General features: G+C 34.8%; 1 protein-coding gene across 3 annotated transcripts in view; it reads right to left on the reverse strand.

Annotated features, from left to right (window-relative positions):
- The window catches only part of LOC101890032 (dnaJ protein homolog 1), a 136233-nt gene that overhangs the window by 83155 nt on the left and 36101 nt on the right, over positions 1-16977 (reverse strand). For all 3 annotated transcript variants that reach the window (XM_011293589.3, XM_011293588.3, XM_059124551.1), the window contains exon 3: positions 12647-12665. The gene's annotated coding sequence lies outside the window, so the exon portion shown is untranslated. The remainder of the gene's footprint in view (positions 1-12646; positions 12666-16977) is intronic.

The raw sequence follows: 16977 nt of genomic DNA on the forward strand, positions 1-16977 counted from the left end.
ATGCGAAATTTGAAACAATCCCGGTAAATAATGTCGCTAAAATCATCAAAATACCGAATATCGGGGGGTACTGTATATGGGGGCTATACGAAGACGTGGACCTACATGGCCCATTTTCTGTTTTATGCTGCAGCATCTATTACGAACTTCAAATGCCAACTTTGAAACGATTCCGATAAATAATGTCGCTAAAATCATCTAAATACCGAATATCGGGGGGTATGGTATATGGGGGCTATACGAAGACGTGGACCTACATGGCCCATTTTCTGTTTTATGCTGCACCATCTATTACGAACTTCAAATGCCAACTTTGAAACGATTCCGTTAAATAATGTCGCTAAAATCATCAAAATACCGAATATCGGGGGGTTTGGTATATGGGGGCTATATGAAGACGTGGACCTACATGGACCATTTTCTGTTTTATGCTGCAGTATCTATTACGAACTTCAAATACCAAATTTGGAACGATTCCGTAAAATAATGTCGCTAAAATCATCAAAATACAGAATATCGGGGGGTACCGTTATATAGGGGCTATACGAAGACGTGGACTTACACAGATTATTTTCTGTCTTAGGCTGTAGTATCCATTACGAACTTCAAATGCCAAATTTGAAACAATTCCGGTGAATAATGTCGCTAAAATTATCAAAATACCGAATATCGGGAGGTACCGTTATATGGGGGCTATATGATAACTTGGACCTACATGACCCATTTACGAACTTAACCTGCCTACTGGCAAAATATACATGTGTTTTAGCCTTCTATCTCAATTCGTTCGAAAGATAGCGTCATTACAACAGATAGACAGACGGACAGACAGACAGACAGACAGACAGACGGACATGGCTAAATCGTCTTAGAATTTTACGCTGATCAAGAATATATATACTTTGTTGGGTCTGACATGAGTATTTCGAGGAGTTACAAACGGAATGACAAAATTAATATACCCTCCATAGTATGGTGGAGGGTATAAAAATAGATTACGTCCCAGCGAAAAGTGTCATTACCAAATAAATGGTTTCCTAATCAATTTTTGACAATCCTTAATATAGGCTGAATTTATATTTAACAAGTTAAAAAGTATCTGTGGGTTTTGCCGACAGATGTATACCCTCAGCCAATGTACGATGATTTAAAAATATTTCGACTTCTGTTATGGTTATTCAAATGTTTAACCCCTTATGGAGTAAGTTCCGAAGGAATGGGACAATTTTAGGCATTTCGCATCGGACCTAAATAAATATGATATAAATATTGCGACGTGCCAGGTTTGGACTATATTGGTAACTACCTTCACTTTACACTTCCTTCACGTTAACATGAGCGTGAGGTACCAGGTATAGTCGATTTGCATGCTTCATCTAATACTTATAAAAATATTGGTATGGGCAATTTTACAAGAAAATCGAATATTTATATCCAATTTTTGGAAAATCATAAATTCATATTCATCTCAGGTTTCTGGCAAAGAGAGATATATGTGGATATAGCAAGTTGTAAAGAATCGCTGACTTGTTTCGCAAGTTATGACAGATAAAATTATTGAAAATTGTAACCCTTTGTGGGTGAGGTACCAGAAGGGGTTAGCAGATGTATATCATCTTCACCTCTTCTAGTGTTAGCAAAAATACTTGTGTGTGAGAAATTTGATGAGGTAGATGGATATGGATGCTTATTTCGCTTTCTTTGAGCATTTTCTGTTTCAAAATCTGAACCCTATGTGGGGGTACCTGAAGAAATGGTGCGATCTCTACCATCTTTATAATAGACCTTGCTTTGATGGAAATATTGAGATGCATCAAGTTTGAATGGAATCGGAAGTTATTTTTGCGTTTTATGAGCTCCATGGTTACTCAAAATTTTGAGCCTTTTTGTGGAGGATGTACCAGAAGGAGTAGATCGATATATTCCATCGTCACACCAGACTTTTGGCTAGTAAAAATATTGTGATGTCTGTAATTAGAAGAAACTCGGATGCTTATTTCGGATTTTATGATCGTTTTGGATATTCAAAATTATAACCCTTTGTTGGGGATGTACCAGAAGGAATGGTCCGATCTCTACCATTTTTATAACAGATCTTGTGTTGATGGAAATACTTGAGATATGCCAAGTCTGAATGGAATCGAATATTATTTTCGTGTTCTATGAGCTTTATGAATATTCAAAATTATCACCCTTTGTGGGGGGAGGTACCAGCAGGAGTGGACCGATATATCCCATCGTCACGCCAGACCTTAGGTTAATAAAAATATTGGGATTTGTGTAATTTGAAGACAATCAGACTCTTACACCACATTTTATAAGAGTTATAATTATTCCAAATTTTAACCGTTTGTGGGGGAGGTACACGATGGAGTGGACCGATGTTGTCCATTTTTCCACCTGACCTAGCACTGATGCAAAAATTAGGATATGCAAAGTTGGAGCAAAATCGGATTATCCTTTCTTTTTCTGTGCAGCAAATTATTTTTTTTTGAAAATGCTGACATTTTGTGGGGGAGGTACCAGAAGGAGTGGACCGATACTGCCCATCTCCGGACTCTATCTAAGTTTTATAATAATATTACAATGTACTAAATTTGGATCAAATCGGATACTTATTTTGAGAGTTATCATGCGCTCCAGGCAGATAGGCATATTTTTCAACGGAAGTACATATCTCAAAACATGTATTTGGGGGTCACAATATTCTCCGCCTTCTCTGGCAGATGTAACTAAACATAATCTGTATTTTAATAATGTTAGCTATATTTTTCGATAGAATTTCCCCCTTCTCTTCCATATGATGACCGAACTTCACCGCATTTTTACTTTTTATAATAATTATTATTTCGTATAATTACATTAATTTTTATGCGAATATGTAACGAAATTAAAGCGAATTCTAATACTTGTCAACTATCGTACATAAATAATATTGAAAATAAAAAAAAATGAATAATACAGGTTATTACCATGAATTCGTTAAAAAAAATATTGAAGCTGCAGTTGTAATTTTTATATCCTACAACACTATGTGTTGGGGGTATTATAAGTTTGATTGGGCCAAAAATTATGTAACACCTCGAAATATTGGTTTCCCACATAGGAAAGTATATATGGATCTTCCTATCTCGCTGAGCTGAGTCGATCTAGCTATGTATGTCCGTCCGTCTGTCCATCTGTCCATGTTAATTTGTAATCACTCTGCAGGTCGCAATTATGGTTCGATCTTCACGAAATTTAGAATGGAGGTGGGGCTAGGGTCAGAATAGAACCCTATTTCCTTTGGAGATGATTGCATAATATTTAGGAAAATGGACCAAAAACTGAAAAAAATCCTGATTTTGCAGTTGCTCTACAGGTCGCAATTATAGACCAATCAAAGCGGAAGTTAGCATGGGGCTAGAGCTTAGGGCTGGGCAGAAGCCTTCCAATTTTGATGGTCATCGCGCAATATTTAGTGGGTGAAATAGACCACAAATTTTGTCAATTCAGAATGCCCTCTTTACATAAAAGTATAAAATCTAAAAAAACCCAGAAAAATATGCCAATAATGATATTAATTTAGATTTTGTTGTATTTTGTGACATTTTTTTATATTTTCATATTTTTTATCTCATGCGATTTTTTCAATTTGACTTATAATATTTTGTAATATTTTTTCACCTTACAGCACAGGTTGGGGTTATTATATACAGATTGCAAATATCGTCCGATCCTCACGAAAATTTTCACAAGGGTAGGGTTGGGCTTAGAAGTGCCAGGCCTATTGTTTTCAAAGATGTCCGCAATATATTAGGGGTTGATATGGACCAACAACTAAAAATTGTCCTGATTTTGCAGCCGTTATAAAGGTCACAAATAGAAACCGAAGGACACGAAATCTCGCATAAAGTTAGAATTCAGCGGGCATAATGAACCACTAATTTTGTGTGAACGAATGGTAGCATTACTAACAGGCGATATCCGAAATACACAAAAGGCGAACTTCTGGCTTTTTTATGCTGATTTCGTTGACGAATATAGCCAAATATCGTAGACTAGCAAATCATATAGATGAGTCTAAATTTGGAGATACGGGGTGCTTCTTGTTTTTGGAGATGATATTTAGGGGTTCAAATTAACCAAGAACAGAAATATTTTTCCGATCACACAATTGAAGCCAATCGACACGCCTGTGAAGAGAGTTAAGGACAGGGAAGAATTCTAGCATTTTGGATGACCGTTGGAATATATTTAGCTGTAAAATAAACTACAAAAACTAACAGCCCGACGAAGTGCAGAAATATAGGGCAAATGTCCTTAGTCAAAATCCTAATTTCAAAAGAGAAATCTTCCAATATGGATTTGGACATAAGGGGGCTTTTAACATATTGTAGTATTGTAGGGTATAACATAGTCGGCCCCGCATGAAATTGTAAGTTGTAAATTTTTTTTACACACATTTCTTCCATGAAATTTATATTTTTCAAAAGTCAAGATTACTCTCGTTGACATTAAATACAATTGAATATGTCCTTGCACAAAAAATTATTGTTATTGTTATTATTTTCTCTGGCAAAAATACTCGTGTTTGTGTATTTTCTTCACACATTTCTCATGATGATTTTGTCTGTCAACAGCGCCGGACATATTTTAAATATTATTTTTACGCATTTTTAAACAAACATAAATGCCGTACACGATGTACAATGTCAAATGGACATGGTCATCACAGTTGATGTGGCAATCATCGGTACAAGTAAACGAACGACACCCACATTGGGGTTTGGATTATTTTAAAATTGTCGTTTTTTTTTTTTTTTTTGTTTGCTTGCAATTGAGAAAATTTATAAAAGAAAATAAAGTAGAAGGAAATATTTGCAAAAAAATATGGGAGAAATTTTAATTTCAATTATGGTTAAAATATCAGTAGACATGAGGGGCGTATAAATATTATTAATTAGCGTACTATGTGACGTATGCTGCATTTTATGAGTTTATATAAGTCATACTCATTAAACCCTCAGCAATATGACTAGAGAGGGTATATATTATTTGATACGGCCAAAACGTGCCTCATCGAAATGATGACCCTAGGTCTCTTTGGACGAAATCCGTTTCCGGTGATTTGGAGTCGATCTAGCGATGTATCCAATTTTATCCAAACTCGGTACATCGTAATATTATGGTAAAACTTAGATCGAGTTCGGAGATGGGCAATATCGGTCCACTCCATCTGGTACCTCCCCCACAAAGGGTCAAAATTTTAAATATCCATGAAGCTCATAAAACAATTAACATCCGATTCCATTCAGACTTGACAGATCTTAATATTTTTATCGGCACAAGATATTTTACAAATATGGTAGAGATCGGTCCACTCCTTATTGTACCTCCCCCACAAAATGTGAAGATTGTCAAAGAAAATAATTTACTGCCCAGGAAGAAAATGGATAATCCGATTTTACGTCAACTTTGCAAATACCAATTTTTGCATCAGTGCTGGGTTAGGTGCGAAAATGGACAATATCGGTGCACTTCATCAATTAACTCCCCCACAAAGGGTCAACATTTTGAATAATTATAACTCTTATAAAATGTGGTGTAAGAGTACGATTGTCTTCAAATTACACACATAACAATATTTTTATTAACCCATGGTTTGGTGTGAAGATGGAATATATCGGTCCACTCCTTTTGGTACCTGCCTCACAAAGATGTAAGAGATCGGACCATTCCTTCTGGTACCTACCTCGCAAAAGGTCACAATTTCCAATCTGTCATAACAATATAGATGATGGTGAGATGCAACCAACCAACTTCAGACTGCTGTCATTTCTAAGCCACTCGTCCGACAGCTGTTAAAATAAATCCAGTGACAGCTCATTATATTGATTACAAGCGTTCAAAAGCATTTTGGTGAGAATTTTCCAGAAAAAAGGTTATTCGTCATGGAATTCAAGGGTGAAAATGTTATTTCTTTATATTTGGCTGGAAAACCACAAGTGGCTTTCGTTAGAGCATCCAGCTCTAATGCAGCATTTAAATGTGAATAAATCGTTTGTGCCTCGTAAATCGCTCATTACCGTGATACTGGTAGCGTAGCCCGACGCCAAGGAAGTGGACGCAAGAAAACAGCAACATCAGCAGAAATGGTTCGTAAAGTAAAGAAGCGACTTGATCGAAACCCGCGTCGCAGCGGCCAAAGAATGGCTCGTGAGCTAAACATATCGCAATATTCCATTCGGCAAACATTGAAAATGAGCTCGGGGTAAAGCCATTGAAATTCCAAAAAATGCAAAAACTTACACCGCAACGGAAATAAAACAGACTCAAAAGAGCTAAAGAGTTGCTTCGCTTGGCCGAAACTGGTGAACTGCCGAATTTGGGTTTCTCCGATGAGAAAACATTCGTTACCCCGCAGTTTGTAAAAAAAAATATATCGTATTTACTTGCCAAAGAGGTCAGCTGAACATGTGCACCAGAACTCAAGCGCCGGTCATGGTGATGGTGTGGGCAGCCATAACAGCCGACCATCGGCTGTCCGCTCGTATCGTATCGGCTCTCATATTAATCGACCGTGGCATCAGAATAAATGCCGAATATTATCGCGAAAATATTCTCGAGGGTGTATTAAAGCCTTGGGCACGCAAACATTTTGGCCGCAGACTTTGGACATTCCAACAGGACTCAGCACCATCGCCCTCAGCATGCGCCACCCAAGAATGGTTACAAAATGAGGTTCCTCGCTTCATTTCCAGCGCACAATGGCCACTAAAATCTCCGAATACCAATCCGTTGGACTATTGTGTCTGGAGTTTTTAGGAAAGCAAGGTTAGCACTAAAAAATACCAAAGTGTCAATCACCTCAAGCAAGCGCTTCGCCGGCAATGAGCCAAAATACCACAGAGCAACATTCGGGCAACGTGTGACGGTTTCATTGTCCGTTTGAAGGCCATAATTCGTGCCAAACGTGACCAATTCGAACAAATCTAAACTTATTCTAAAATTTGATGCTATTCCCGACATTTTTTTGCTTTCATTCAAAAATTAAAAATTTAAATTAAAATTCAAAAATTTAAAAAAAAATGTAAAAATTATGGCGTTTGACTTTGTTGCAGTTATTTTTTATCTCACCGTGTACTATGCGGTTGAGATGAAATTTTCCAGAAAAATATTCGTTTGTCCCAAGGACGAACACAATTGAAATTGGTGAAAATCGGTCCAAATGTATATCGTTATCCGATATCGAGTTTATTGTACACCAAATGACTAATATCAGTCCAAATGATCTGAATTTTGGCATCTTCGACCGAATTTAGTACAGAAGCAAGTACATTAAATTTGGTAAAAATCGGTTCAGATAAAGCTATAACTCTCATATATATGTTTTATCCTATTTGGGGTTTAAGTCCCTAACATTTGTAATATGCATTCCACAACAATTATATTTGGAACCAGTTATCTGATACAGCCCAGACAAATTGCACAATCAACTGATTTCGGGCCAATTGTGCATCAAATGGCTAATATCGGGCAAAAAGTCCTGAATTCTGGTACATCCAACCGAATTCAGTCTAGAAGCAAGTACATCAAATTTGGAGAAATTTGGTTCAGATGTAGCTATAGCTCCCATATATATGTTTCATCCGATTTGGTGTTTAAGTTCCTCACATATATATCCTTAATCCGATTTCAAGTTTATTGTGCAAATAATAGCTAATAACAGCCCAAATGGAGTGACGTACGTTTCTAATTGTTTTCGGAACGTACGTTTCTATTTTTTGCAACTCGGCTCCGATATATATATTTTTTTATATATAATTCTTCTCCAAGTAATATCATGCACTTTATAGCAAATTATAACAGCTCTAAAGTTAAATGTTGATAGGTGGTATGATCTACTTGAAATTCATTAATTCGGCACTGCCCGACTTTTGACTTTTCCTTACTTTTTTTTGGCTTGCAATTGAGAAAATTTATATGAAAAAAAAAAAGTAGAAGGAAATATTTGCAAAAAATGGGAGAAATTTGTATTAGAACTGATTTAATGCAGATTCAATGTCAATGGACATATGGGGCGTATAACTATTATTAATTGGGGGACCATGTAACGTATGATGAATTTTTATGATTTTATAAGTCATACTCATCTTTATTCCATATTAATTTTCCATTTTCTTCCAAAAATATTGCTGCTGCAGTATGCCACACATTCCCTGAAGCATTTCAAGTACTTGGACCTCTAAATAAAAAAAATTGAAAATATTGCCATGGTTGAATTATTAAATGTTTGGAGAAGTCATTGATCTTGCAATTTGGAACATTTTAACCAAAAATTTAATATCTTAAGATCCTCCTTCCATTGAATAATTTGAAAAAAAAAATAAATTTCCATTTGCAATTTTGGATCAACGAAGAACGCAATATGTCATTGTCTGGTCACTGTCAGATATTATACGCTTAATTACCAAACATATGTTTGTGGGGCTAAGTAATTAAAATATTTTAATAAAAAAGAAGCAATTCTAAATAACAAAAAAAAACAAAAATTAAATAAAAAGAAAAGCCAATGACATTCCCCCAAAACCAAAATAAAAACCACCCGTCTTTAATCTTCTTCGGTATTCACAACAAGACATACTTATTTTGCATTTAATCATCATCATCATTTCAAAACAACAAAATTCAATCTCTTCAATGCTTTGTTTTCATCCGAATTTGCAGTTATTGACGCACTGCACCCAAAATGGTTGGCAATTTTCAAAGTCAAAGCAAAGAGGCCGTCAACATTGCAAACATTCAAAATTGACAGCTAATAAAGCAAAGTAACCCCCCAGAACGCTTCTTCTCCTTGCGCTGATATAATTAATTTAAATGCTCATTGTAGTTGCCTCATCCAATCCAAAAACAGCAGCTGTTTGTTTTTTCTTTCTCCTTTTTTTTGTTAAAAATAAATTGAAAATTGAAAAAAAAAAAACAAAGAATTAATAAAGCTTCAAGTGATTTATAGGATCAAATGTCATTTAGTGCAGTAATGTTTCCTCATTTCGGGAGAGTTTGGGGAGAAAATAATTTATTCCGTTTTTTACAATTTATCCTGGCATTTGACATGAGGAAGTTATTTATGAAATTAATTGTAGTCTAAAAAAAAGTAGCAACAACAAGAAAACACGAGGAAGTAAATTAAATTAATGATCGATGACGGTAATTAAGAAAAATTAAAGAAATTTAAGTTTGGGAGATAAAACAGGTCCAGGTCATCGTATAGGCCCCATATAAAGGTATCTCCGTAATTCAGTATTTTGATAATTTTAGCTACATTATTCTCCGGAATTGTTTCAAATTTCGTATTTAAAGTTCCCAATACGGACTAAAACCTGTGACAGAAAATTGGTTATGCAAATCCACGTCTTCGTGGACGGTAACTCCCCATATTCGGTATTTTACAGATTTAAACAGATTTTTTAACGGATTCTATTTTTTACATATTTTTAATTTGCCAAAATTTTCCTAATCATGGGGTTTAAAATCTTACAAAGGATTTGTAAACGTGGACACCTGGAAGTTTCTCTACTTTCCGAACGAAATGAAAAAAGTTGATAAAATTTTACTCAGATTTATGTTTAGTTTCAGGATTAGAACAGTCAATATAGGTCCAAATTTTGGTATGGTCCCCATATACCTGTTCCTTCAAATATTCGGTATTTCAATACTTTGTATCGGCCTTTCCACCAGAATTGTTGCAAATTTGAAATATTTCCCCATATAATGGCAGCTCGCAATATTCGGCATTTTGAAAATTTTAGCGACATTATTCAACGGAAGTATTTCATCTATATATACTGAGAATCAACGCCCCGACGAAACGGTTAAAGTTAAAATCTTGAAAATGTTAACGAAGGTCAGTCTTAGTATTTAAGCAGGGATAAGGTTGGGTTTTTGGAAATTCGTACTAAAAGGTTACGAAAAGTACTAAAAAGTGTCACTAATAGAGTAGACTGGATAGATGTACCAAAGAGGTTTCGGAAATTCAAATTTTAAGGATAAGAAAAAGTCCAAATTAAGGTGGATTTCAAAATGTATACTAAGTGTGCGAACTGTACTAAATGGTACTAAATTTGGAACAGTCAGGTTTATAGTGAACGGATGGATCCGAAATTTCGAAGTTCCGGCTTTGAGATCCCGGTCGATGGTGGGTATGTGATAAAGAGGTGATTTTAAAAATGTGTACCACAAGTGCCTGAAAAGTACTAAATAGTTCTGTATTTGGTACAATTTGATATTAGATGGACAGATAGTGCTTTAAATCTGAAATTCGGTATTAGGGTCGCTTTTCATGTGTAGCCTGGACATATGGCGGTGGTTTCAGAAATGTGTACTACAATTGTACAAAAAGTACTAAATGGTACATTATTTTGTCAATCCTCAAATTTAATGTTGATGTCTCTGTTGGTATCTGAAATTGAGATATGGAGATGGTTTTGGAAATATGTACCATAATTGTTCGAAAAGTACTAAGTGGTACTAAATTGGGTATTGGACAAATGGAAATAGCTGGAATCCTGAAATTTGTTATTTAGGTATCTTTTTATACCATCCACCATACTATGGAGGGTATATTAATTTTGTCATTCCATTTGTAACTTCTCGAAATACTCATGTCAGACCCAACAAAGTATATATATTCTTGATCAGCGTAAAATTCTAAGACGATTTAGCCATGTCCGTCTGTCTGCCTGTTGTAATCACGTTATCTTTCGAACAAATTGAGATAGAAGGCTAAAGTTTTGCACACATGTATATTTTGCCAGTAGGCAGGTTAAGTTCGTAAATGGGCCATGTAGGTCCAAGTTATCATATAGCCCCCATATAACGGTACCTCCCGATATTCGGTATTTTGATGATTTTAGCGACAATATTAACCGGAATTGTTTCAAGTTTAGCAATTAAAGTTCGTAATGGATACTACAGCCTAAGACAGAAAATTATCTGTGCAGGTCCACTTCTTCGTATAGCCCCCATATAACGGTACCCCCCGATATTCGGTATTTTGATGATTTTAGCGACATTATTTAACGGAATCGTTACAAATTTGGTATTTGAAGTTCGTAATAGATACTGCAGCATAAAACAGAAAATGGGCTATGTAGGCCCACGTCTTCGTATAGCCCCCATATACCGTACCCCCCTATATTCGATATTTTGATGATTTTAGCGACATTATTTACCGGGATTGTTTAAAATTTCACATGTGAAGTTCGAAATGAATACTTCAGCCCATGCCAGAAAATTGTCTGTGCCGGTTCACGTCTTCGTATAGCCCCCATATAACTGTACCCCCCGATATTCGGTATTTTGATGATTTTAGCTACATTATAAACAGATTCTTCTTCAAGTTTTGCAATTAAATATTGTAATAACTTATGACAAAAGTTGCCTATGCAGGTCCACTTCGTCGTATAGGCATTCGGTATTTTTAAGATTTTAACAGAATTTTTAACGGATTTTATTTATTTATTTATTTATTTTTTTTTTTTTTTTTTGGAAATTGCCAAATTTGTACCAAATGGTACAGCTTTTTTACTTGTTATACATTCAGATACGACGGTTGTTTTGCAAATGCGTACAATAATTGTACGAAAAATACAAAATAGTACTAAATATGGTATAGAATCAAGGGATAAGGCTGGAATCCTCAAATTGGATATTGTTATCTGTGTGTTGAGCTTTGGCGGCGGTTTGTACGAAAAGTACGAAATGGTACTGAATTTTGTAGTGAGCGAAGGAATAGAATATTGAATCCTGAAATTTGTTATAGTTGCTATCTGGTTTTGAAATCTGGTGGTGGTTTCGGAAATTTTTATTCATTTCTGCCATAATTTTACAAAAAGTGCTAAACAGTACTAAATTTAGAATTGGGTCAAGTAATAGAGCTGAAATCCTGAAATTTGATATACATGTCACTGTTAGTGTTTGTGGTTGAGATTTGGAATGGTTTTTCAAATGAGTGCTAAAATTATACGAAAAGTACTAAATGTTTTTAATTTTTGTATTGGGAGAAGGGATAGAACTGAAATTCTGAAATTGGATATTGAGATAACTGATGGTTATAAGGGTCTAAAAAATTGAGATGTTGAAATAGGTTTGGAGAGAAAAAATTGGATGTTGGTCTATTATGCATTGGTTTTACTAATAAACTTCTCGGAAAACTTCAAAATGCAAGATTTTCATGTTATTCTTTCTGAAAAAGGAATAACTTGAACAACATATTCAACCTTGAAAGTCTGAAAAAAGTTTTGATTGAAAATTGTGCATTTTGAGTTACCAAAAAGGCCTAACACGAACTGTTGGAACGTATCTAAAATTTTAAGGTAGAGCGTTTTGCTGACGAAGCAGGTGCTCGCTGCTAGTATTTTAAAGTACATGAGTACTTACATTAATTTTTATTTTTAAAGTCGAGAAAATTTCCACGCAAAATGTCTATTTCATACTCTAGTCAATCGATTAATAACAGTGAGAATTTCCGAATTTTCGCACCATTTAAATGGGATTGTCCATAACAAGACTCATATTATTGCAAAAGTTCTAGTTCATAAATATCGTTCAATTCAAACCTTACATTGATATATCTTTAACGAATAATTGCTCATAATTAACTTACCTTATTACAAAATTATTATCTGAAAAAGAAGAAATAAAAACTAATTAATATATTTTATTAAATTCTAAATAATTAGCAAAAAATAAGTCCACTTGATATACAGGATGAGATGAAAAAACTGCAACCAACTTCAGACTACTGTCATTTATAAGACACTCGGCCGACACCTGTTAACATTATTCCAGTGACAGCTCATTATATTGTATAACAAGCGTACAAAAGCATTTTTGTGAGAATTTTCCAGAAAAAAAGTTATTTGTGATGGAATTCAAGCGTGATAGTGTAATTTCTTTATATTTGGCTGGAAAACTACAAGTGGCTATCGTTAGAGCACTTCAGCATTTAAATGTGAATAAATCTTTTGTGTCTCGTACCATCATTCATTACGGTGATAGCGTTACTGGTAGCGTAGCCCGACATCAAGGAAGTGGACGGAAGAAAACAGCAACATCAGCAGAGATGGTTCGAAAAATAAAGAAGCGACTTGATCGAAACCCGTGGCAGTGGTCGAAAAATGGCTCGTGAGCTGAACATATCGCAATATTTCATTCGACAAATATTGAAAAATGAGCTCTGCGTAAAGCCATTGAAATTCTAAAAAGTTCACGAACTTACACCGCAACAGAAAGAAAATAAACTCAAAAGAGCTAAAGAGTTGCTTCGCTTGGCCGAAAGTGGTACACTGTCAAATTTAGTTTTCTCCGATGAGAAAACATTCGTTGTCCAGCAGTTTGTAAACAAACAAAATTATGGTGTTTCTTGCCAAAGAGGTCAGCTGAAAATGTGCACTTTCGGTTGGCCACCAGAACTTAAGCGCTAGCCATGGAGGACTCAGCACCATCGCACTCAGCACGCGCCACCCAAGAATGATTACAAAATTAGGTTCCTCGCTTCTTATCTCCGGTTAGCAATCCGTTGGACTATCGTGTCTGGAGTATTTTGGAAAGCAAGTTTGCCACTAAAAAATACCAAAGTTTCGATCACCTCAAGCAAGCACTACGCCGGAAATGGGCCAAAATACCGCAGAGCAACATTCGGGCAGCGTGTGACGTTTTCATTGGCAGTTTGAAGGCCATAAATCGTGCCATAGGTGACGAATTCGAACAAATCTAAACTTATTCTAAAATCTGATGCTATTTCCGACATTTAAATTTAAATTTAAAACAAGTAAGAAAAGGCTATAGTCGTGCGGGGCGACTATGTTATACCCTACAACACTACAATATGTTAGAAGCCCCCTTATGTCCAAATCCATATTGGAAGATTTCGCTTTTGAAATTAGGATTTTGACTAGGGACATTTGCCCAACATTTATGCACTCCGTCGGGCTGTTAGTTGTTGTAGTCCATTTTACAGATAAATATAATCCAATAGTCATCCAAAATGCTAGAATTCTTCACTGTCCTTAACTGTCTTCACAGGCATGTCGATTGACTTCAATTGTGTGATCGGAAAAACATTTCTGATTTTGATTAATTTGAACCCCTAAATATTTTGCAATCATCTCCAAAAGCATGAAGCCCCTCTGTATCTTCAAATTTAGACTCATCTATCAGAAATTCGCCTTTTGTGTATTTCGGATATCGCCTGTAAGTAATGCTGGTACTTTTTCACACAAAATTACTGGTCCATTATACACGCTGTCCTAACTCTAACTTTATGCGAGATATCGTGTCCTTTGGTATTTATTTGTGACCTTTATAACGGCTGCGAAATCAGGAAAATGTTTAGTTGTTGGTCCATTTCAACCCTCTAATATGTTACGGACATCTTTGAAAACAATAGGCCTAGTCCTTCTGAGCCCAACCCTACCCTTGGGAAATTTTTCGTGATGATCGGACGATATTTGCAATACTTATATAATATCCCTAACCTATGTTGCAAGGTGAAAAAATATTACAAAATGTACATTTCAATATTATAAATTGAAAAAATCGCATGCGATAAAAAATATTTAAAAAAAATGTCACAAAATACTACAAAATCTATATTAACATCATTAGTGGCATATTTTTCTGCGATTTTTTTAGATTTTTTCCCTTATGCCAAGAGGGCATTCTGAATTGACAAGGTTTGTCAAAATCGCTCCAGCCATTCTTGAGATATAAGCATTCTAACTAACATCCCCTTCCTTTGTATATACACATTGTATATATTTCGCTATATATAACCGATATATTTATTATCGACATCTACGTAACGGTCAGAATTGACATGTTCGTCTATTTGTTATTTCGCCGGAATTAAAAATATTCGCGGTTTAATGGAAAATTTGACTTCTATTTAACACAAATGTTGTGGCCTATTTCACCCACTAAATATTACCCGATGACCATCAAAATTGAAAGGCTTCTGACCAGCCTAAAGCTCTAGCACCATACTAACTTTCGCTTCGATTGGTCTATAATTGTGATCTGTAGAGCAACTGCAAAACCAGGCAATTTTTCAGTTTTTGGTCCATTTCATGTGATATTCTAAATTTTGTGAAGATCGGACCATAATTGCGACCTGTAGAGTGATTACAAATTAACATGAACAGACGGACGGACAGCTCGGCGAGACAGGAAGATCCATATATATTTTCCTATGTGGGAAACCAATATTTCGAGGTGTTACATAATTTTTGGCCCAATCAAACTTATAATACCCCCAACACATAGTGTTGTAGGGTATAAATACGACGTTTGACTTTTTAAATTTGGGACAATTTGGAATATTGGAATTAAGAGTGGTATTTCAGGAAATGTGTACAATAAGAGTAAATGGTATCATATTTAGCATATAATATAGGAATAGAATTGAAATGAGGCGAACTTTGAAAATTATTAAAAGTATTTATTAAATGGTACCAAATTTAATATTGATTGTAGTAAAATGATTAGAATTGTAAACAATGAGTTAGGGATCATTTTAAAACGGATGTTATTTATTCTAAAGAAAAATGTGCAAACACCCCTTTTGATGTTTTATCTGACCTTAAGTATCCGCATTTTCTGTTTATGCTATGGCATAGATATATCCATGCACCAATTTGGATTTTCTGATAAAAATTCCAATTTGAAATAGAAATAAGTTACCCAAACATTAAAATATTATTCACGTTGCTGGTAAAATTCCACAGATACTGCAAAATTGTATAAGCGTCCTCTTTCTTTGAAAGTTTATTTATTTCCCTCTCAATGACGTTTAATTTAATCGCAATATCGATGTTATCTTATCGATTTCTGATAATACTTGTCTCATTGTGACGTAATGTATACAAAAGAAATGTCTTTCATTTGCAAATTTATTTTACTTTTATTCCATTGTGCATAATTTGGAATTCATTACTACAATTTTTTTTGTTTTTCATTATTTATGCATTTTGAACAATTTACCTTGACCCAAATATAATCTCCACATTGCCTTCACATTATCTTTTTTTTCTTTCAAAATTGTTGTTAGACTTTTAAATGCAAATTCACGAAGAAAAAATCATAAAACTTCTGACATCAAATATCCATCATCATTATTTCTTTTTTAAAAATTTATTCTCAATAAGAAATTTCGAAATCATCCAAAAAAGAAATATGGCTATTCACAGAAATAAAAAGAAACTATGCAAATTTCCGTTCTCTGCATTATGACACACAACAATTAAACGGAAACGAAATTCCATAATTCCATTCATTCAAAGGTATTTGAATTTGTCAAACAGCGGAAAATAGAATCAATAACCACAAACACTTCAAAGATGCAAAGAAATAAAACAATTTTAGGAATGTCGAATGAGATGATATAAAGATTATTTTTGAGATGTTTCCAGACAAAAACCAGTAAGGAAAGTCCTAAAGTCGGGCGGGGCCGATTTTATGATACCCTACACCACTTTGCTAATTTAGTTGAGCTCCACTTAATAATTAAAAGTTTTTATGGGAGAATTCAATCATACACGCTATGATTATAATTATAATTTAAAATTGAAAGGACTAAATATGCCGAAGCATTTGCATCTTTTAAATTCGGACTTGTATAGCCCATTTGGTGCGAAATTAATGTGAAATCGGATAAAAATATATATGGGAACTATATCCAAATCTAAACCGATCTCGATAAAATTTAGTGAAGATATTTCTGAGCTGTATTTGATTTATTTCCCTGAATATCGTTGTTACGGAGTGCATATTACGGCTGTGGGTAACAAATACAATAAATCGGATGAACAATATATATGGAAGCTATAGCTATATCTGAACCGATCTTCACCAAATTTGGCATACTACCTTCTAGACTAAATTCGGTCGTATGTGCCAAATTCCATCCCATTTGGACAAATATTAGACGTTTGGTGC

This window comes from Musca domestica, unplaced genomic scaffold (assembly GCF_030504385.1).
Source record: "Musca domestica strain aabys unplaced genomic scaffold, Musca_domestica.polishedcontigs.V.1.1 3, whole genome shotgun sequence".
Taxonomy (NCBI): Eukaryota; Metazoa; Arthropoda; class Insecta; order Diptera; family Muscidae; genus Musca; species Musca domestica.